Source organism: Ambystoma mexicanum, chromosome 2p (genome assembly GCF_040938575.1).
Source record: "Ambystoma mexicanum isolate Mex_15411 chromosome 2p, UKY_AmexF1_1, whole genome shotgun sequence".
NCBI lineage: Eukaryota > Metazoa > Chordata > Amphibia > Caudata > Ambystomatidae > Ambystoma > Ambystoma mexicanum.
The window spans coordinates 591,456,615-591,478,691 of NC_090923.1; the positions used below are offsets into that span (position 1 = coordinate 591,456,615).

Sequence of the window (22,077 nt, forward strand, 5' to 3'; positions counted from 1 at the left end):
TGCCTGCCTGCCCCCTCGGAGGAGAAGATGACGCCCATTTTGGGAAAGGTACAACACCTGTCGTCAGCTCAGTCTGTGACGGTGTGGGCTGTCTAGTCGCTGTAGGGCATGATGACCTCCTGCATTCACCTTGTTCCATTCTGCAGGCTCCAGATGAGGCCTCTCCAGTGGCTGCAAGTCACAAGCTCGTGAATTGACAAGATCACCCTAAGCCAGGAGTTCTGACAAGCTCTACAATGGTGGGGAGTGCATCCTCCTATGACGCAGGAGGCTCCTTTTCAGATCCCACTGTACAAGGCCACAGTCAACGCAGATGCCTCCTGGGAAGGATGGGGGGCTCATACTGCACACCTGCTCGCCAGAGGCCTCTGGCTCATGGAGGAAATGGACCTGCACATCAACGTTCTGGAACTCCAGGCAGTCTTCTGGGCCCTCAAGTCATTCCTGCCTCAACTGTGGGAGTAGGTGGTGAGGATCTTCACAGACAACACCACTACCATGTTCTGCATCCGGAAGCAGGGCGGGACGCGCTCTACCTGGAGGCTCAGTCCCTGTGTCACTGAGCCATTCTTCAGGACGTTCTTGTCCCTTTTCACCTGGTGGTCACCAAGAAAACCATTGCTGACTCGCTGAGCAGGGAGCTGCTGTCCTGCCACGAGTGGAGACTTCAAGATCAAGTGGCTTATCTCTTCAGCAAGTGGGGTCAACCCCAGATCGACCTCTTCGCGACAGCAACCAACTCCAAGTGCCGAGATTTGCCAGCAGATTCCCTCAGCGGAAGGGTCTGGGGAACGCCTTCTCGTTCCCATGGGAGGGACTCTTCCTGTATGCCTTCCCTCTGTTTCCTCTTCTGCTGCATGTGATCAACACACTCAGACAATGTCATTGCAGGATGATACTCATCGCACAGGCGTGGCCGCAGCAGATCATGGACCTGCTCTATCTGTCAGTGGCTCCATCCCTTTGGCTGCCTCCACTTCCCCATCTTCTCTTCACAGAAGACAGAATGATACTGCACCACAACCCAGCGTTGATGAGCCTCACGGCCTGGTTCATGCAGCCCTAAAGTTAGTGAATTATTCCCTGCTGCTGGAATGCAAGAAGATCGTGGCCAAGGCCAGAGCCTACTCTACGTTGTCGTGCTACACCCACAAGTGGAAACGCTTCGCAGTATGGTGCAGGACTCAGAAGATTACTCTGCTGCGAGTCACTGCTCCACAGCTCTTCCCGTATCTGCTTTCACTGGCCACGGCTGGTCTGGCTCATGTCTCAATCAAGGTTCATCTGGCAGCCATATATCGTTAAACCAAGTCACTGGGTAGGCCATTCCTGAGGTCCCACATGCTCGTCAAGGAGTTCCTCAAAGGCCTCTTCAGGACCTTTCCACCAGTGAAGGCTCCTGCTCCTACCTGGGAGCTCAAAATGGTTTTGACCAAACTCATGCAGGTCCCCTTTGAACTGATGTGTCAGGCCCCTTGAACTTTCTCTCGTGGAAAACTGCTTTCCCTGTGGCCAACACCTCTGCCAGGCTGGTTGGGGAGATCGAGGCACTCTCTTGCAAGAAGCCGTACTTGTGTATACACGCTACAAGGGTGGTGCTGCGGACCCACCCCACCTTCATGCCGAAGGTTCCTTCTGAATTCCCTCTCAACAAGCCTTTGGTTTTGCCTGTTTTCTTCCCAAATCCTTCCATGCCAGTGGAAAGGACGTTGTATTTGCTTCACATTGCCCGTTCCTTGGTGTTCTATGTAGCACGCACAAAGGACTTTCGGCAGACAGCTCAACGTTTTATGAACTTTGGACCTCTGAATCCTGGGAAGGCCCTGTTTAAGGCTCCATATCCAGGTGGCTCTCCGGCTGCATCATGCACTGTCATCGTCTGGCCAACAGACTGCTACGAGGCTGGCTGAGAGCCCACTCCAGCAGAGCCATTGCAGCGACAACAGCATTACTCGTACGTCCCGTCCCCTTTCCTCCATACTGTATGGATGCCCCTCGCTAGGGACAGGAAACAGAACCTTTTTCACCAACAAAATCAGCTTCCCCTTTTGCTTTAGATGCGTGCTGGGGCGCGGCACTGGTAGCGTGCACTCCTCTGACTCTGCCCACCGGCGCCACTCCCCAGTCCTCTTTTCCACGTCGATGGGAACGGACCGCTTTCACCAGCGCTCCTGGGTTAGGCCTACGGCCTTGTAATTTCTGCGCACACTTCCCCGGAAGAGGTCATTCCGTTTTCTTTTTCTGTTCCATTTGTCAGGTACTGCTCTGTCCTCTGGTGCCACGCTCCTCCCTGGCACGTGTCGACAACAGCGGATTTCAGCAGGTGTCCAGCCTGCGAGGTTCCCTCCCGACGTCCGACCCTCACGCTTCGAAAGGTTGCTTCCAGAGGTAGGTGCTCTGTTCTCCTCCGCACCCAATAAGGGTGACTCCTTCCCAGGGAAGCACCCAAGCGGAAGGGGTCTCCCAGACTCTAGAGCCATCAATTAGACAGAGGCGGCACCAGCTACCGGCCCTCAGGCCAAGGTGGGTTGCAAGATCCTACCGGTCCTACCGCTTAGGGGCCACAGGGCTCTATTACCGGGTCCTGACCGCAGGGGCTTCGCCCTAGCAGTGGATCCCTGTCCAAGGGGGCGCCTGTACGCAGCACTACCGGCACCATGGCCGAGGGCAATCCGCCTAACAGGTCTCAACCTGAGGTGCAGGGAAAGTCGCAACCTTCGCTGTTCAGCGTGCAGGTAGAGACCAGACCCAGCTCAGCAATCACCATGCCCCAGGCATGTACCGCTGGGCCAGATAAAATGGCGGCTCGCCTGAGGCCTTTCCCACTCAGAGATCAGGCAGGGGATCAGGCAGGGGAGCGCGCATCCAGATGGAATTGGTCAACCCCTGTCACCTGGTCGGCATCCAGTCCGTCCACCTTGCAGGGAAAGTATGCATCCCCCAGCTTGGCGAGGCAGGGCACGCCTAGGACTCTGCAGCCTCAGGACCCGGCCCCTACTCCATCAGACACTCCTCCTGCTTGCGAGGATAGGTTCTTTGAGAAGTTCCTCACCCTCATGAGATCACCACAGATGGGTACCATCCTCAGGGACGTAATCAAAGATATGCTCCCTCCGGCCTTGGGTCCAGCTCAGCCCATGGCTCCCATGCCCGCGCCAATCACGGCAGCTAAGCCTCCGGTTCAGCCCCTGGCACCGACAGTCGGCACGCCACAGCGCCCACGCCCAGCACGCCTCCTGCTCCCCCAGATCTGCATGACACAATGGCAGACACGGATGAGGAGGATGATCCGGACACTCCATCGTCAGCCAAAGCATTCCATGAGAGGCTGGCGGGGCTGGCTGAGTACCTAGGTATCCCAAGGCCACAAGTGGAACAACCAGAGGCGGGGGTCCTGGCTGAGGTACATACGCTGCTTTCTCCTACTAGAACTGGTATCCCACTTAGGAAGAATGTCGAAGCCTTAGCCAAAAAGAGCTGGGTCAAGCCACACTCTACCCAACCTATGAACAAGCGTATCGACGTAAGTACAGGCAGATGGAAGGGGACTCCCTCCTATTGTCGGTGCACCCCCATCTGCACTCTTCGGTCATATCAGCGGCATCGCTATACTCCAAACCACAGTCGTCTTTGGTGGCTTCCGCATCAGCACTACTGACCAAGGAGGAAAAGCTCTTGGAGTCATTGGGCAAAAAGATCTACTCAAACACCATGCTCCACCTGCGTCGGGCCACAGCTGATGCCATGTTGGCGGCTGTCAATCAGAAGCAGTGGTGGCAGATCGCAGACTTCCTTCCAGAGCTTCCTGCCCACAGCCAGGCACGGTTCAAGGGCGGGTTGGCGGAGGGCAAAATTGTGGCACAGTATATAATGGAATCCACAATGGCACACGTTGACATCTCAGGCAGAGGCATATGTATTGCCACCGACATGAGAACAGCCTGGATTCAACCCTGATGTGCAGGAGCGCATACTCAACCTGCCTTTCGCTGGGGGGCAATTTGTTCCATTCGATAACGGATGAGGAACTCGACAAGACAAAGAATAGCTCCCAGACAGCTAAATCTTTGTCTATATCGACCAAGTCCACACCAAAGACCTACAGCCAAACGCACCAGTGCTTGGACAAGGGTCGGGTTTACGGAGGCTTTAAAGGCTTCCAGGAGAGACGGTCTAGACAACCAGATAGATCCCCAAGCCTGCGCAGACATAAGCAGCACAAGGCGGCTAACAAGGGCTTTTTCCATTCCCACTCCTCAGCACCAGCCTCATAGGGGAAAAATGTTGTGACGGGTCCATCTGGATCCTTGTCTCCGGTGGGGGCCAGGCTTGCCATTCACGTGGATCCTCTCAATGGTATCTACAAGCTTCCGGCTACCATTTCCTCCTTCCTCCCCTCCACTCCCGCAGATTGGTACGGCAACTCTGTTGGCGGAAATCTGCTCGCTTGTAGCGAGCCAGGCGGTGGAGGAAGTCCCTGCTTCACAACGAGGCGAGGGCTTTGCTTCACAAATTTTCGCCATACACAAAAAAAAAGCAGGCTGACCTGAGAGTCGTGCTGGACCTTTATTCCTTGAACCTTTCCCTCCCCCTCCAAAAGTTCAAGATGGTTACCCCAGCCTTGATTGCAGAGACCTTGTTTGACAAGTGAAAGTCGTTCGCCGGAGCTGCTTACCTGTCTGTCCCAATTTGCGAACCCCATCGGTCCTTTCTGCGGTCCAGGATCATGGATTTTCACTACCAAAACAGAGTTCTGCCCTTTCGACTCAAACCGGCCCCAAGGGTTTTTACAAGATTAATGAACACTGTGGCAGCTCTACTCAGGGTGCAGAGCCACCACATATACGTGTACCTCGACGACTGGCTAGTCAGGGTGGGGTCTCTGGATGCAGTACAGCACACAGCCTCCACCCTCATGGGCACACTATACGGGCTGGGATTCTCTATCAATTTCAAGAAGTCACAGTTACTGCCCACATAGACTCTGACCTTCATAGGTCTTATATGGGACAAAAGGACCAAGAGGATCTATTCTTCAGCAGACAAGATCATAGCTATCAAGAGGGCCTCTGGACATTTCCTCAGCAGAACAGTGACCTTGGCACCGTGCTACCAACACCTTTTGGAATCATGGCAGCATGTCTCCTCGCAGTACCAGGCTCAAAATGAGGAGGCTGCAACTTCATTTCTTAGCTTCTTGGAATCAGGAGAAGGGTTCTCGGGCAGAGCCAGTCAGCATACCACAACACCTCCACCAGGACCCAGTCCGGTAGGGCACAGACACCACCCTGCGGGTAGACAGGCCATTTCAGCAGCCTGCCCCTCAGGTGACCATTACCACAGACTTGCCCCTAGAGGGATCAGGGCCTACCCTGGACAGCCACAGTGGTCCATGGAGGATGGTCTTGTCAGGAGCAGATGGAGTACATCAACTGACTCGAGATGATGGCTATTTGGCTTGCACTCACAAATCGACCTGCATCCAGTCAGACAGTTCCACCTGCTTGTATTACATCAACAAGCAGGGCGGGACCAGGTCCCCTCCCCTCCCCTCTGCAGGCTGTCTATCGACATCTGGGAGTGGGATCTGGCGAACGACTTTCTCGTGTCAGCGATCCACCTTCCTGGAGAGTCCAACCTACATGCAGATGGGCTCAGCCGCCTGGGGACAGATAACTACGAGTGGCAGTTGAACAAGGAAGTCCTGCAGGGGCTCTTCACCAGGTGGGCTCACCCTCAGGTGGACCTCTTCGCCACCAGTACCAACAGGAGATGCCCCCAGTTTGCCTCTTGGCTGGGGCAAAGCAGGGGCTCTTTGGGTGACGCGTTACAGATCCGGTGGACCAACATGAACGCGTACGATTTCCCCCCGACTCCCCTGGTCCACAGGGTCATCTGCAGGCAGGGCCCGCAAGACCCTGGTTCTCGGAACTCCTCCTTCTGGTGGATCAGCCCCCAGTACACCACCTGGTGGGCCCTGCCCACTTAATCTCCCAGCAAGGGGGTACGACGGTTCACCCAACTCCACAGAAGTTAGCCCTCGCAGCTTGGTTCCTGAACAGGTCCCCCTAAAACATCTGCCCCTGTCACAGGCTAACCTGGCTATCCTACAGGGGGTTAGAAGCGACTCTACCAGGAGCCATTACAAAAGCAAGTGCACCAGGTTCTGTCAATGGGCAGAACCAAAGAGAATTGACCCATTGTCGTGCTCGTTGGATGATGTGCTATCCTTCTCAGCGCACCTGGCTCATTCAGGTGTGCAGGTAGACACATGCTTCACCTATCTGGCAGCCACTGGGGCCTACAAGAACGCTGGCGATTACATCTTTTCATCCTCAAATCCAGTGGTTAAGAGACACCTGATGGGTCTCACCAGACAGTATCCGCCTATCAAGAGACCACTCCCGGTCTGGGACCTCAATGTGGTGCTGGGCGCCCTAGCGCACAAGCCGCTTGAACCCATGGCATCCACGGACATCAGACTAGTTATCATCAAGACTTCGCTCCTGGTGGGCCTTACCTCTGTATGCCGGATCATTGAAATTCAGGCACTGGTGGCTTCGGAGCCATATACTACATTTCATAGGGACAAGGTCGTGCTTAGAACACACCCTGCATTTCTTCCGAAAGTCATGTTCCCCCTTCCACCTGAACGAAGAGATGGATAGTTCTCCCGACATTTTTCATTGACTCTAAGGTCTCAGAAGGTATTGCACTGTCTGGATGCCAGGCGTGCGTTAAAATTTTATCTGGACAGGACTAAGAGCTTCCGTAAATCGGACGCCCTCTTCATCACATTTGGAGGATCAAAACCAGGCTGTCAGGCCTCTAAGGCTTTCATAGCGAGGTGGCTGGTTATGGCCATCAAGGAGGTGTACGAGGGGCAGCACACACCTTTGCCAGCTAACATGCATGCCCATGCTATCAGAGCCAAAGCCACAGCGGTAGCTTTCCAGAGACATGTCCCATGGCAGATTATCAGCAAGGCGGCTACGTGGGCTACTCCCTCTGCATTTTGCAAACACTGCTGCTTGGATGCCAACGTCAAGTTAGACGCAGCATTTGGCCTGGCAGTTCTGAAGAACTTGTTTTCTTAAGAGGGGCAACTCTCCACCCTGGGGCGACATTCAGTTGTAATCGGCCATACAGTATGGAGGAAAGGGGAAGGGAAGTAGGAGTAATTATAAGTTACTTACTGTAGTGACTAACGTACTTCTAGTCCATAGTCCCCTTTCCTCCATACGTCCCACCATCCTCCCCCCTAATAATATGGGTGTCATTAGGCAATCTTAAATGTTGTTGACGTGTCAAAGGGACTGAGGAGTGGCGCCGGTGGGCAGAGTCAGGGGAGCGCATTCTCCCAGGGCCGTGCCCCGCTTGCATCTAAATTTAAAGGGGGAAATGATTTTTCTGGTGAAAAAGGTCCAGTTTCCTGTCCCTAGCGAGGGTCACCCATGCAGTTTGGAGGAAAGGGGACTATGGACTCCAGGGAGCAGTCCTGGGTCAGCCAAGTGGTGCTATGCAACCTTTTTTGTATGAGGTGAGTCTGTTCCAGGGGTAAGTGTATTGCTTCTGTTGAGCCTTGCCACCTCCTGTGGTTGTGTTCATGTACTGCTGAGTAATCGTATTCATGAGCATGTGAATCCATGCCAGACCCAGTGCTGGAGAATGTTACTGTTAGGGAGAATTCTCATTTCATGGCTAATTTCCCTTACCTAGTGAGTCCCTCAGCAGCTTTGCTGGATCTCTGGAGTTATTTCTTTCCACTTGGTAAGAGTGTGAGCTTTTCCCCCACTCTTACTTGTGTTTTGCTATGTGTTTTTACCTGTTTTTGTGATTGTGGACTCTGGAGTACACCACTTCAGTAGCCCCCTTCTTTTGTGTGTCACACAGCACCTTCCGTGCAGTGACACAGGGTTGTCGTTCAGACTTCCCACCAACTCCATTTCTGAGGCTGACTACTGTCCCCCAGAAAAGAGTAAAGTTACCATTAACTTTACTTAGTCAAATTAACCACAGATCCAGTACACACCATCTTACATGGAGTGCTGGAAAGGGTTACTCCTTAGCCCTTTTTATCTGTACCTCCTAGAGCATAGTTTCGCTCTTTTAACATTTAGACATGGCTGGTGGCAGTGGTATCTACCCTAATTTTCTACCGCGGTTATCTTATATAACCGTGGTAATATTGTAGGCTATTGCGTTAGCCTCGAACTTAAACCCGCTTGACCAAATCCTTTTTCTTTTGGCTCCGGGGCGGTTTATTCACCATTTCTTTTTGTTAAACTCCTTCTTGTGTTTTACTTTGCGCGGCAAACCAGGTTTGCCTTCTTAGTTCACTGTCTTTTGGCGGGCTTCTGCCAAGAAGCCCTCCTCAAGGTGCATGGGTGTCTAGGTGGGTTGAATGTGAGGGAGGGGTGTAGTCACCCCCTGCATAGGGTATCCTAGGAAACCCAAGTCGCACTTTTTCATGAATGGTTGAGGTGGTTGTCCAGGCTGGACAACCCCCCTGCTGTGTGATTGACAGCCAGGCTGTGTGAATGCGGGATTTTCGCATAAAAGGCAGGCCTCATGGGCTGGAAGTCAGAGAGTAGGTATAAGGAACCGAAGAGAAGCGGAGGAGAGGTCGACTGCTACAACTATCCCGTCCCGGTGAAGCCCTGCTGCAGTCCTGAGCTCTCTACCCTTCAACGACTCAGAGGAGATCCAGTCCGGAGTCTTCTTCCCTTGAGCCTGGTGGGGGATAACCAGCTCGTCTTCTTCAGCCAGAGGTCCCCTTCGTGGTCGAAATCGCTGCACACTGCTGTAGTGGTCCGGATAGCCACCTGAAGAGCCTCTCCTGTTTTTAAGGAGCGCACCTTTTATTAATCGTCGCTGCTGCCGGCCTCATCCCTGTGTGGTGTAGACCCCCTTCATCGTCCTTCGTGCCGAAGCCAGGAATCGTGGGTCTACAGGAAACTACCAGGAACAACTGCTGTGGCACCAGCTTCTTCTTTGAAAATGTACTGTGTCCTGCTTGAGGAATTTTGGGCGAAATCCCTATTTCGAAGGGATTGTGTCCTCCGACGTATTCCTTATCTTTGATAATACGTTTCCAGCTTGCTGGCCTCGGAATTTTTTCTGTAGAGGGCGCTGCGCGTCGACATCCGCCGAGTCGATGTCCCTCGACGGCCACCGTATCGGCGCCGACGTCACCATGCCCATAAATAGCCACGCGCTGCGTCCGTTGCTCAGTTCCGTTTTTCCGTGCTTCGTGGGGCCTCGGAACGTCATTGCTCAGTTCAGTCAGGATAACCCTCTATATCTACTCGTATAAATACCAACTCGTTCTCGATGGCATCTTCATCGGAACCGACGACGCCGCGATCCGGCTTCAAGAAATGTCGAGTAAAAAAATGTCGATAACAGATCCACACAGGATTTGCTTGTGGTGCTTGGGACCCCAGCATCATTGTTCGGAGTGTGAGGACTGCATGTCCATGACGGCGAAAGCCTTGAAGGAGCACAAGGGGAAGCTCGAGAGAGGTAAGTCAGTCAAAACCTCCTCGAAGGTTTCTTCGGCTGAGTCGAGGCATTCGTCTCCTCGCCGCCGAAAACATTCCCATTCTAGATCTCGAAGTAGCTCCCACCATTCATTGAGATCAAGACACTCAAAGAAGAGATGTCGAAGATCCCCTTCCTCGTCCGTCGTCTTCTGTTTCCCCAGAAAAGGTCTCCTGTCCCACAAAACACAGCTCTCAGGCTGAGTGGGAGGAATTCAGAAAGAAAATGTTAAGTGTCTTGGAGAAAGCGGCCTCGACTCCCTCGAAGACAGCTGAGGGTGATACCCTGGGTGAAAACCCAAAAAATCAAAACGGCGCGAGTCGCAGCTCCCGGCGAAACATTCCACCCGAGAGCGCCACAGGCCATCGGATAAGAAGGCACCGTCTTCGACACCGTCGTCGAAGATTCTTTCGACGCCGTCGTTGAAGATTCCTTCGACGCATGGATCGGCGCCATCGACGCCGTTGTCAAAGGGTTCTTCGACGCATCGGTCGATCGACTCGACGCCATCGTAGACGCCGATGAAAGAAAAGACCGAGGCTACGCCAACAGTCATTCCAAGGGCCTCCGGCATGACGCCGAGACCGTCGTCGACATCCTCGAGTAGGATCCCGATCCTCTAGAGTTCTTCGAGACCTCTTCCAGTTTTCTCGACGCCGTTCTCGGCGCCTTCGAAGCCTGTCATATCGGCATTGACGGTTTCTCGCCCAATAATGACGAGTTTTGCTCCTTCTGCCTTAGAGATGGGTTTTACACCATTTCAGAGGTCAGAGTTCCCTGGACTATCTTCAATTAATGAAGAGGGGGAAGATTCTGACCAGGAAACCTTTGGGTTGCAGAGGACCACACTACCTGTTTCAGAGGATTTCACCTCTGAGGAAAGAAGGTTGGAGGACCTACAGGAGTCACTACATGAGGCAAGTGGGCTGGACACTTCCCCAGAAGTGGAATTTGTTAAGCCAGACCCAGGAGAACATGCCGAAACACCCTATAGGACCCTTATGGCAAGAATTGTTGAATTTATGGGTTGGTCTGTGCCTTCGCCTGTTTTTCAACAGGATGACCTGACAGACATATTAGACAAAGGTCCACAAGAGGATCCTGTGGACCCCTTCCATGCAGCTTTACAAAGGAAAATTACATCTAATTGGGAAACTCCTGAAGTTATCCCTGTAGTCAATAAAGGATTGTCAGCCAAGTATAGGGTAGCGGCTGCTGACCCTGAATACTTATCAAAACACCCGACTCCAGAGAGCCTGGTGATCCAAGCGGCAACTTCATCTAGCAGTAGGACCGCTTACCCTACTGTCCCACAGGATAGAGATGACAAGAGGTACAATTCTATGGCGAAGAAAGTCTTCTCTGCTTGTAGTATGGCGTTGAAGTCCATCAACGCCACCTGTACACTCGCCAGGTTCAGTCACACATTGCGGGAGTGTGCTTCATCAGCGGCTGACTGCATACCCGAAAGAGAGGAAAAGGAAGCCTTCCTTAACATTATTAAAGATGGCAAGGATGCCATGTGCGAGTCACTTCAAACTGGCATCGATTCCGCTGACAGAATCAGCAGAGCCATGGCGGCAAGTACAACAATCCGCAGGCATGCGTGGTTGCGAAAGTCTGCCTTTGCTCCAGATGTACAGGCCAGACTTTAGAATATGCCCTTTGACGGCTCTTCATTATTCAGAAAGAAGGCTGATGACACTCTGGAAAAGTAGCAAACATCTAAAGCAGCGGCAAAATCGTTTGGAGCTGCAATCCGTCGAACTCCTTTTCGCCCCTCAGGCACTTCTGGAAGAGGAAAGTCCTTTCGCTATTATTCCGCATTCGGGAAAGGCAGAGGACAGCCGGCTCAAAGAGGCCAAAGGAGATCCACCCGAGGTGGACGGGTCAAAGGTATTAAGGCCGCAGCAGGTGCCTCTTTACCCTTGGCATCTGCATCAGCCGCCCCCAAACCACTCTGAGGTCTTTCCACACAAGACACCTGTAGGGAGCAGGTTAACTCACCATCTGTCGGAATGGCAGGCTATAACGTCAGACGTTTGGGCATTGGAGACCGTTGCCCAGGCTTACTGCCTACCCTTTCTACACATCCCTCAGAGTCTTCCACCGGGGCACAGCTGTCTAAAAGTTCCAGATCCGCTCCTCTTGCAGGAAATTATAGACCTGCTAGAGAAAGGTGCCATAGAACCGGTACCTGTAGCGGACAGGAACAAGGGCTGGTACTCCCCCTACTTTCTTATACCAAAGAAGGACGGAGGACTGAGACCCATCCTGGACTTACGAGAATTGAACAAGTTCCTCTGGAAGGACAAGTTCAAGATGGTAACTCTCTCTCAGATCCTTCAGGCCCTTTAGCTCCAGAACTGGCTGGTATCCCTGGATGCTTTTTTCCATGTGCCTATCCATCTCAAACACAGGAAATACCTGAGGTTCGCAATTGGCGACTCTCATTATCAATTTCGAGTTCTGCCATTTGGGCTGACCTCCGCCCGAGGGTCTTCACCAAGCTAATGTCGGTAGTGGCTGCGAGTCTAAGGAGAGAAGGGATCCACGTCTACCCCTATCTGGACGATTGGCTGATCAGGGCTGTATCTTCAGAACAAGCTCAGATCCAGCTAGATTATGTCTGGCACTTCCTTCACAAACTGGGCTTCTCCCTCAATTTAAAGAAGTCACAGATGATACCATCACAGAGACTCCAATTCATCGGAGCGGTCCCAGACACTTCCCTGGGAAAAGCCTCACCACCAGAGGTGAGGGCTCAAGATATTCTGCAGATGGTCAACAAGTTTCAAAATGCCCAACGTCTCCCAGCCTTCGACTTTTTGAGGTTGCTAGGCCTCATGGCATCCTGCATCTTCCTTTTGCCAGAGGATCGCCTGAGAATGAGATCCCTTCAGTGGGCACTGAAAACTCAGTGGTCGCAATTCTCAGGGAGAATGACAGATCTCCTCCGGATTCCGGACAAAGTAGCCCGCGACCTTCAATGGTGGACCTATCCAGAGAACATCTTGAAAGGAGAACTGTTTTGGCAACCATGGCCGGAGATAACAGTAGTCACAGACGCCTCACTCACGGGGTGGGGAGCCCATGCCAACGGCTTGACCATCAGCGGTCGTTGGTCTCCATCGGAGTCCAGACTACACATCAACCTATTGGAGCTGAGAGCAATCAGACTAGCGCTGAAAGCTTTCCTGCCATCAGTACAGGGGAGAAATGTCGTGATAATGATGGACAACACGGTGGCCATGCACTACCTCAACAAAAGAGGAGGCGTAGGATCACTGCCACTGTGCAGAGAGGCAATGCAGCTTTGGTTTTGGGCAATTCGGGAAGGAATCTCTCTATCGGCAGTCCACCTAGCCGGAGAGAAGAACTTGACAGCGGACGCTCTGATCAGGCAGAGCACAGTCTCCCACGAGTGGGAGCTAGCTCAGGAAGTCCTTCAAGAGATCTTCGCCCTTTGGGGAACCCCTCAGGTGGATCTGTTCGCCACCAGCGTCAATAGGAAGTGCGGTCTGTTCTGTTCAAGGGAATTTCCCCCGAGAGAAGCTCGAGGAGACGCGTTCGTAGTGGACTGGGAGTTTCCACTCCTTTACGCGTTCCCACCAGTCCCTGTTATTCCTCAAATGATCAGGAGGTTGAGAAGATTCTGGAAAACCATGATCCTAATTGCCCCGGACTGGGCCAGGAGAACGTGGTACCCGGACCTTCTAGATATGTCCATCTGCCCTCCAATCCGTCTTCCACTCAAAGAGAATCTTCTCTCGCAGAAGGGAGGTCATGTTCTCCATGCAGACACCAGAACCTTCAACCTTCACGCTTGGCTTCTGAAAGGGTGAGGTACAAGGATTGGGATCTCCCTGATGACGTCATGGAGGTGTTGCTTTCGGCCAGAAGGCCAGCAACAAAGTCTTTATACCGCTGCCGTTGGAACAAATTTTGCAGCTGGTGTAGGGAAGAGAATATCAACCCTTTTTCATGTGGTACACCAACGGTGTTATCGTTCCTACTCTACTTGGCAAACTCAGGCCTTCAAGTTGGCACGGTAAAAGGCTATCTTGCAGCGCTTTCTATCTTCAAGCATACTGCGGAGGAACCATTGTATTTCAAACTACCTCTAGTGACACAATTTCTCAAGGGATTAACTAATGTTTATCCTCCAAAACCATTCCAGGTTCCCTTATGGGACTTAAATTTAGTCTTAAACTTCCTAATGGGCACTCCAATCAAACCATTCGAACCATTTTCATATTACTCAGAAAATTACCTTACCTTCGTTCTACCCTCCTCCCCATCCGGGGAAAGAGGAAGAAAGGCTACATAGGCTGGACCCAAGGCGAGCTCTCAGCTTTTACATCAGCAGAATGGCTAGGATCAGGCAAGCAGACCAACTGTTTGTAGGATACTGAGGTCACAAGTTGGGACTACCCACAACAAAAACCATTTCCAGGTGGATTATTTTGGCCATTCTGAAATGTTACAAACTGGCAGGGAAAGAGCCACCCCAAAATCTTAGGGCTCATTCAACCAGGGGTATCGCAGCCTCTTCGGCTCTCCGAAGAGGGGTACCGGTCAGAGACATATGTGCGGCTGCCACATGGTCGTCCGCACATACATTCACAAAATTTTACAACCTGGATTCCTCCACTAGTCAAGAGACCAGGTTTGGCAAGGCCGTATTACATTCGGTCCATCCCTAAAGGGATACATAACATTCTTACTCCCACCTCCAATTACATGCCACTGCTATGGGAGTCTATCAAAGATAAGGAATACGTCGGAGGACACAATCCCTTCGAAGAACAAGTTACTTCTTACCTTGTAACGTTCTTTCGACGGGATGTTCCTCCGACGTATTCCTTATCGCCCTTCCCATCCATCCCCGCAGTAATACTTCCCTTGTGGTTGCAGCTTACGCTCCTTCAAGGTCAATAACCAATTCAGGCATGACTTTTCTTATGCTACAAAACGGAACTGAGCAACGGACGCAGCGCGTGGCTATTTATGGGCATGGTGACGTCGGCGCCGATACGGTGGCTGTCGAGGGACATCGACTCGGCGGACGTCGATGCGCAGCGCCCTCTACAGAAAATATTTCCGAGGCCAGCAAGCTGGAAACGTATTATCAAAGATAAGGAATACGTCGGAGGAACATCCCGTCGAAACAACGTTACAAGGTAAGAAGTAACATGTTCTTCTCGCTTACAAGGCTGGCCCTTATTTTTCCCTCCTTCTTATAACTTTTGCTTCCGAACATTTGACAATATCTAAAGTACTCTTGGCAACTTTGAATTGCGAACTATCCGACGTGTGATCCTCGACACAGGAACCCGGTTCCACTTGACACTGGCTCCGGCCTCTTGACTCTTGCATTTCTGTTCATGAGTTTTCTTCGATTCTGTTTGCCTAACTAACATATTGCCCCCAACTCTCTCTGGGTATCTCAGGTGCTAAGTGTGTTTTTGCCCTGGTAGCATTTCTTGCCGCGGATACACATTTATTTAGTAGACTGAACTGTCAAAAAGTGATCGCAATCGTATTCACGGTAACGTGTATTGTTCCATAATGCTGGTTCCATCAAACACAGGGTACTTACCTTGATTCATACCTTTCAAAGTAAATTGGTCAGTTGTAGTGTATTTTTTTTTAACATCTCTTTATTGATTTTCAACAATTAACAACCACTCTCGCCAAAAGAAAAAGAGACCAACCCCCCCCTCTTCCCTCCCCACCCCCTTTCACCCTCCCTCCCCTTGACTCTTCTGCTGGCCCATAGCAGTTCATATACAATAATACTCTATCGTCCAATTATATATATATATTATGGGGAACCATCCTTCCACCATTCTTTACATCAGGTCCAGGATCCTAATATTATGAGGACACCATTGAATCATAAAATCGCTCTGTAGATATAACACTCCCCCAGTCTGATCGGAAAGCCTCGTGGACACCTTGCAGTTTATACGTCGCCCATTCCACCACCACAAATCCCCACACCTTTATCAGCCAGTCATGCATCATCAGTGGTTGAGGGTCCCTCCAGCGTTAGGCTATTGTGAGCCAAGCTGCAATGACCAGGATCATTACTCCCCTCTGCTGGTTTCTCACATAAACCTTTTGCTTCAGGTCCCACATGCCCAGGAGCCATGTCCGCAGCTTTAGGCTCTCCGCCCCCGGAACCATAGCATTGACTTGTTCTATTATGTACTGCCAAAATGGTTTAATCTTCGGGCAGCTCCACCACATATGTAGCCAGGTACCTTCCGCCGAGCATCCACGCCAGCATAGTTCGCTGACGGTGGGAAACATAGCATGAAGTTTCGTTGGCACATAGTGCCATTGCAGTATTACTTTCTGCCACTTTTCCCTTAGCTGAATGGATCGGGCTAGTTTAGGGAGTTTCTTCCACAAGTCGCGCCATTGAGTCCTAGTTATAGGTTCCCCAATAGTCTCTTCCCACTTCCTCAAGTAGCTCCAGGTTATTTCCTCACCCTGGGAGTTTATCAGGGTGTAGAGGTTGGTGATCAGCTTTCGTGTTCCTGGGTCGGTAGTTAGAAAGTTTTCGAAGCTCGTGAATTGTCTGGTAGCCGCTTCTTTGATGTCGGGGCGCTGGAGCCAATGAAGAAGCTGCGTATACTGATAATAGTCCTTTGGCTGGCACCCCAAGTCCTGCCTACATTCTTGTAACGTCCTCACTCTTTGTCCCATGTACGTATCTTTGATGATGATACACCCTGCTTCCCTCCAGCTAGCGAAAGCCTGCCTCTGCATTCCAGGGGGGAACTCTGGGTTGTCAAACAATGGTGTGAATAGGTGCGGTATTGAAGTTAGAAGCCCCCTTGATAATGCCCCATCCCAAGCCTCCAGACCAGCTCCCATTACTTCACTGATGATCGTGTTTGGGTGCCTATATTTCCTATGAACCCACAGTAAATTGGACAAAGGGCCTCCCGCTACTGCAATATCCTGGCATACCCATGGATTCTGTGGGGACTGATCCACCCACTGCTTAAGGACCCTCAATTGCGCCGCTTCATAATACTTCTTGAAGTGTGGGAATGCTAGGCCTCCATCTTCTCTACGGGCTGTGAGATTCTGCCTTGCTACCCGAGGCTGCTTGCCCTGCCAAACATAAGCCATTACCAACTTGTTCAGTGCTTTGAAAAAAGCTCTTGGGATGCGTATTGGGAGCGTCTGAAAATAATATAGCAATTTTGGAAGGACTGCCATCTTCACCACCTCCTGCCTGCCCCACCAGGAGATGTTAAGCGGGTTCCACTTATTTAGATCCTCCTTCAAACGGCGTAGCAATGGGGGGAAATTTGTCAGGGCCAGGAGCATGTCATCGGCGAACGCCATCACTTTATGTTCCACTCCTCCCATCAACACTCCCTGTATTTGCTGGGATTCCCTTATTTTGACGAGCAGGGGTTCTAGAAACAGGGCGTACAAGAGCAGGGAGAGAGGGCACCCCTGCTTCGTCCCTCTGGATAAGAGAAGGAGATCTGTGATGATAGGGTTTCATTCAATGCCACCCTTATCGAGGGGTATTTATGGTTTGCCTGCACCATTGTCATATAGTGCCATCCGAATCCCATGCGCTGCATTGTGGAGAAGAGCTGTGACCACTCGACCCTATCAAATGCCTTTTCGGCGTCGATTGAGACTAGAATCGTCGGGGTTTTAGTGTGCCCCACCTTCTCTATAATATGGCACACCCTGCGGGTATTGTCTGACGTTTGTCTTCCTGGTACAAACCAGATTGGTCTACGCCCACCAGGGAGGGCAAGAGTCCAGCTAATCTGTCTGCCAGGATTTTGGTGTAGAGCTTTGCATCGAGATTCATCAACTCTATAGGCCTATTTAACCCTGGAAGAGCCGGATCTTTGCCCGGTTTTGGGAACACCACTACATTTGCCTCGTTCATCGAGTTGGTTGTGACTCCCGTCTCTCTGAAGTTGTTGAAGAGCCCTGCCAATTTGGGGGCCAGGAAATCCCGAAACTTCTTGTAAAAGGAGTCTGTGAAGCCGTCTGGTCCTGGTGCCTTCTCTTTAGGCAGTTTCCTTATTGCTTGCTCCACCTCTTCCACTTGTATCTCTCTGTCCAGGGTGTCTCTGTCCGCTTCTGTGATTCGGGGTAGAGGAACGCCATTTAGGAACTGCTCCTGCATTGACTCACAGGGTTCTTCTGATCTGTATAAGGCTTGTTAATAGTCAGCCATTATCTCTCCCATTTTTTCATCTGTCAAGTGCCTTTGCCCCTTTTCGTCTGTTAAGTGTGTGACGACCATTCTGCGTGTTTTATCCTTCAGTTGTCTAGATAGCAGTTTATCTGCTCTATTGGCACTAATATAGTACCTCTGCTTTGCCCTTAGAATCGCCAGTTCGGCTTTCCTGTTCTGTAGCAGTGCATGTTGCTTGTGTAGAAGTTTCAGGGTTGTCTTTAGTTTCCTCGTCGGCTGGGCTATCAACTCTTTTTGTGTGTCTAGAATCTTCGACTCTATGTCCTCTTCATATTTTAACCGCTGCCTGTCTTGAAATGCTTTCAGCGCAATAATCTCTCCCCTTATTACAGCTATAAAGGCGTACCATACTGTGGCCCTATCGGTCTCGCCTGTGTCGTTTTCCGTGAAGAACAGGGCTATTTTCTCCCTGATTGTTCCCACCACCGTGTGGTCTTGCAACAAATCACTTGGGAATCTCCATGACCACATTCTCCCTTTTTTGCTGGCAATTGATAGCGAAACGATCAGTGGAGCATGGTCTGATAGCGTAATTGGGCCCACATTAATATCTTCTATTTTCCCTAGCAACCCCGTGGACACCCAGACATAGTCAATTCTAGATTGTGAGTTGTGGACATGGGAATAATGAGTGAATCCTTGGGCATCGCCTCTCTTAGTTCGCCAGACATCGTGCAGTGCCAGCGCGTCCACCATCAATTCCAGAGCTTTGGATGGGGATTGCGTGTATGATCTCGCCCCTGAGCTCTGATCCCTCACCGGGTTCCAGGCCAGATTCAGGTCCCCACCTAAGATGATCTCTCCCGTCGCAAAGGTCTCCAGCATTGCCAGGGTTTCTTTCAAAAAACTGTCTTGCCCTGAATTTGGCGCGTAGACAGATGCTAGGGTGAGGGCTGCTCCCTCGATCACAACATTTAAAAAGAGAAAGATCCCCTCCTTGTCGGCCAGCATATCCTGCACCCTCGCCCCCAAGACGTCCTGAATGGCTTTGAGAACCCCTGCTCTTTTTTCTTCTTCATTCGCCTGGTACACTTGCGAGGCACCTCTAATTCTAATTTTAGCTTTGTCTCTTTTACGAACATGTGTTTCCTGATACATTAGAATCCTTGCACCCTCTCTCCAGGCTTGCCTCTCCAGTTTTTTCCACTTAATTGGTGTGTTCATACCCCGCACATTGTGCGAGAGGATCTTAATCCCCTTTACTGTACTTCTGTCCATGTGTAGTTCTTTCTCTTAGTTATAGTCCTGCAGTACTTGAACTGCCACCCCAAGAAAGATCCCATCTTTAGAGTCTTCCCCCCTTTCCTCCTCCCATCCTTCCCACCTGAGAAGGGCCTGGTTACTAGTAGCACCGCAGTGTGTTGCCCCTCGCTCCATGCCCCTATCACCTCTCAGGTAACTTGTGCGGGGAGTCCTAAACCCCGCTCTCGGCCTCTCCATGTACCAAAATGTAACCCTATCCGGGCCGCTTATACTATCGTGATCCATTTGTCATCCATTGTTTCTCTGTGCCCCCGCTCCTTCCTGCCTTTTCCCTGCGCACCCTCCGGGGCACAAGCCTAGGAAGTTGCATGAGAGTCCAGCCTGTGTGCTTCTTGCCTTCTCTGTCTTCTGTGCTTCTTTTCAACAGTCCGCCATCCGTCCAATCTTTTAGGGCCCTGAGGATTTTCCCTCACACGCTTCGGGTCCTCTCCTCGCTCCTGCGAAATGCCCAGTAATTGCTCTCCCTCCTCGCATGTCACAATTCTTCGCTGTGTCCCCTCCACGTGAAGAGCAGGCCAAAAGGGAAGGTCCACTTGTAATTAATCTGTTTATCCTTAAGGTGTTGGGCCACCGGTCCCATCTGTCTTCTCTTCAGGAGCGTCACTTTTGCAAGGTCCTGGAAAAGCTGGACATCGTGGCCGTTGACCGCGATTCGGGCGGAGAGTCGTGCTTTTCTCATTATCTGTTCTTTTTGGACAAAGCTCGTCATAGCAACCAAGACATCGCGTGGTCTTGCTCCTGGTTCCGGCAGTCGCTTTGGGCCCACCCTGTGTATTCTATCCATTCCAATCTCGGGATTGGCGTCTTCGCCCAGGATATCCACGAATAGCTGAGAAACAGTCGCCCGGAGGTCGCCATCTGCAACAGACTCCGCCAGATTTTGTATTCGTATATTTGAGCGTCGGGACCTGTTCTCAAGATCTTCACATTGGAGCTCGAGATTGTGCACCGCTCCCGCCAGCTGCTCCAGGGCTTCATCTGACTTCTTTGCTTCGTCTTCCATTCGCTGGACCGTTCTTTCAAGGCCATCGGTTCTCTCCTGGACCTTGGCCAGATCTGCTCGCACCTTTTGTAAAGATTGTCTCATATCCTCCCTCAGGGTGTGGAATTGCTCCTGCACCAACGTCAAGAATTGGTCCTGCAGATCTTTGAAGCAGGATTGCATGTCCTTTTTAGTTAGTATCTCGTCCCCCATTTTCTGCCCTTCGCGGTCAGATGTGGCCTCTGGTTCTCTATTTAGTGGGCTCATGGTTCCCGAACTCCAAAGCTGTTTCAGGCTCTTATGCTGACTCCGCTGCGGGGGGGAATGCGAGTGCTGCGTGGGCCTTGCTCTTGTCTTGGACATTGGTGCTCAGAACTTCCTCCAAGTCCGGGGTGGAGGGTGGAGAGTGCAACGAAGAGCGCAACTGGGCTCCAATTGGAAATCGCTCCCCTGCAGTCCAGCCAAGTCCCTTGACTGCTAGTGAGGCCCAGGTACCACTGAGGCTTGTAGGAGGTTCCCCGTGGAAGCCTCCTCTTTGCAGATGTGCTAGTCCGGGCATCCCAGTCACAGTGGTCCTAATGGGGGAGGGAAGGGTTCTGCTTTCGGTGGCTCCCCAAGTCTCAGCAGAGCCTCTGCCAATATTTCACCCAGGCGCCGGGCTCTCTGCGGGCGCTATGCTCAATCTTCCTTTTTTTTTTATTTTATTTTTTTTGGGCGGGAAGGGCAGGAGATATATGTTGGAGCTGTTTCGGGTGCCAAGCTGCACTCAACCGTCGCAAGCCCCACTCTCTCCCTCGGCCCGGCACTTGCCTGATGGATGCTGCTCCGCTGCTGCCGCCACAGGGGGAGGGGAGCGGCCTGACTCCAGCCGGGTCCGTCGCCTCAGAATGCCGAGTGCTCCTCTGTCCCGCGGCTGCCTCCCCCCATCTCCACACCGAGGATGGGCCGCACCAGCCCTCGATTACTTGGCCGGCCCGAGGCCAGCACGCATCCTGGCTCCTCCAACCAGCATCACCCTCGGGGGTCTGGCAGAGGGCCGCCCAGCAGCACCCGCTCCTCCGGGGACACCAAACCACCACCGAGGCAGCAGTCCCCTGCCGGCGATTTCACGACAGGGGGGGGCACCCCGACTCAGGTCAGCCCCCTGTCCCGAGCCCCTCAGGCCCGCAGCTGCCTTCTGATTCACGGCCGCACTGCCGCCGCTCCTCTCCGCTTCCGGCCCGGGGCCTGTCCACGCTCAGCCCGCCAAGGTCCGGCTCACAGCTCGCCTCCACACCGCTGCTCAGACAGGACGCCGGCGGGGGGCTGCCCAGCACTGCGCGCTCCACAGGGGCACCAGATTCCAGACATTGACGTTCCGGATCACTCGGTCATGTTCATTTGTTTCTGGTCCGGCGGGGAGAGAGCTCACGCACGTCCTCTCACGCTCTGCGCTATACTGGTAGTCAGTTGTAGTGTATTTAACGTGTGGTTGTAAATTTAATAGAAGTGTTGTGTTGATAACGAATGGTTTTAAAATAAATTTACTTATATTTTTCTACCTGAAACTTTGAGTCAGTGTTTGCTTGAGTCACAGTAATTGTGGTCCCTTTGTGTAATCTCTTTTACTGCTCATATACTCTTGAGATAAGCCTGGCTGCTCTGCTACTGCTACCACTCTGACATAGTAGTACAGGCTTGTACCAAAGGTAAAACCTGTATTGCCACCTGTAGTCTTAATTGTGTGTAGTAGTGCCTAAGGGCACTTCACAGGATTCTGCCTAAAAGTTACTTACCTGTAACTCCTGTTCGACAGCATGGGTCTGGCATGGATTCACATGCAAACCCACCCTCGTTCCCCTCGGTGGCTCTTCTTGGTTCATACTGCCGCTTTACATACTCTACCAAATCTGAAGATGGCAACAGGGGGTGGAGCTTTGGGAGACGACTGTTATTGAATGGGGGCAGTACGTATGACACAGATGACAGTGATGGGTTTAGAGGAGAAATACAATTTTCAGGCTAAAGTAAAACAATTCTTTCTTTTTACTGAGGATTC

At 51.8% G+C, this 22,077-nt stretch overlaps 1 protein-coding gene across 5 annotated transcripts in view; it reads left to right on the plus strand.

Moving 5' to 3' along the window:
* The window catches only part of FANCD2 (FA complementation group D2), a 2,923,540-nt gene that overhangs the window by 2,873,599 nt on the left and 27,864 nt on the right, over positions 1 to 22,077 (plus strand). The window lies entirely within an intron of this gene.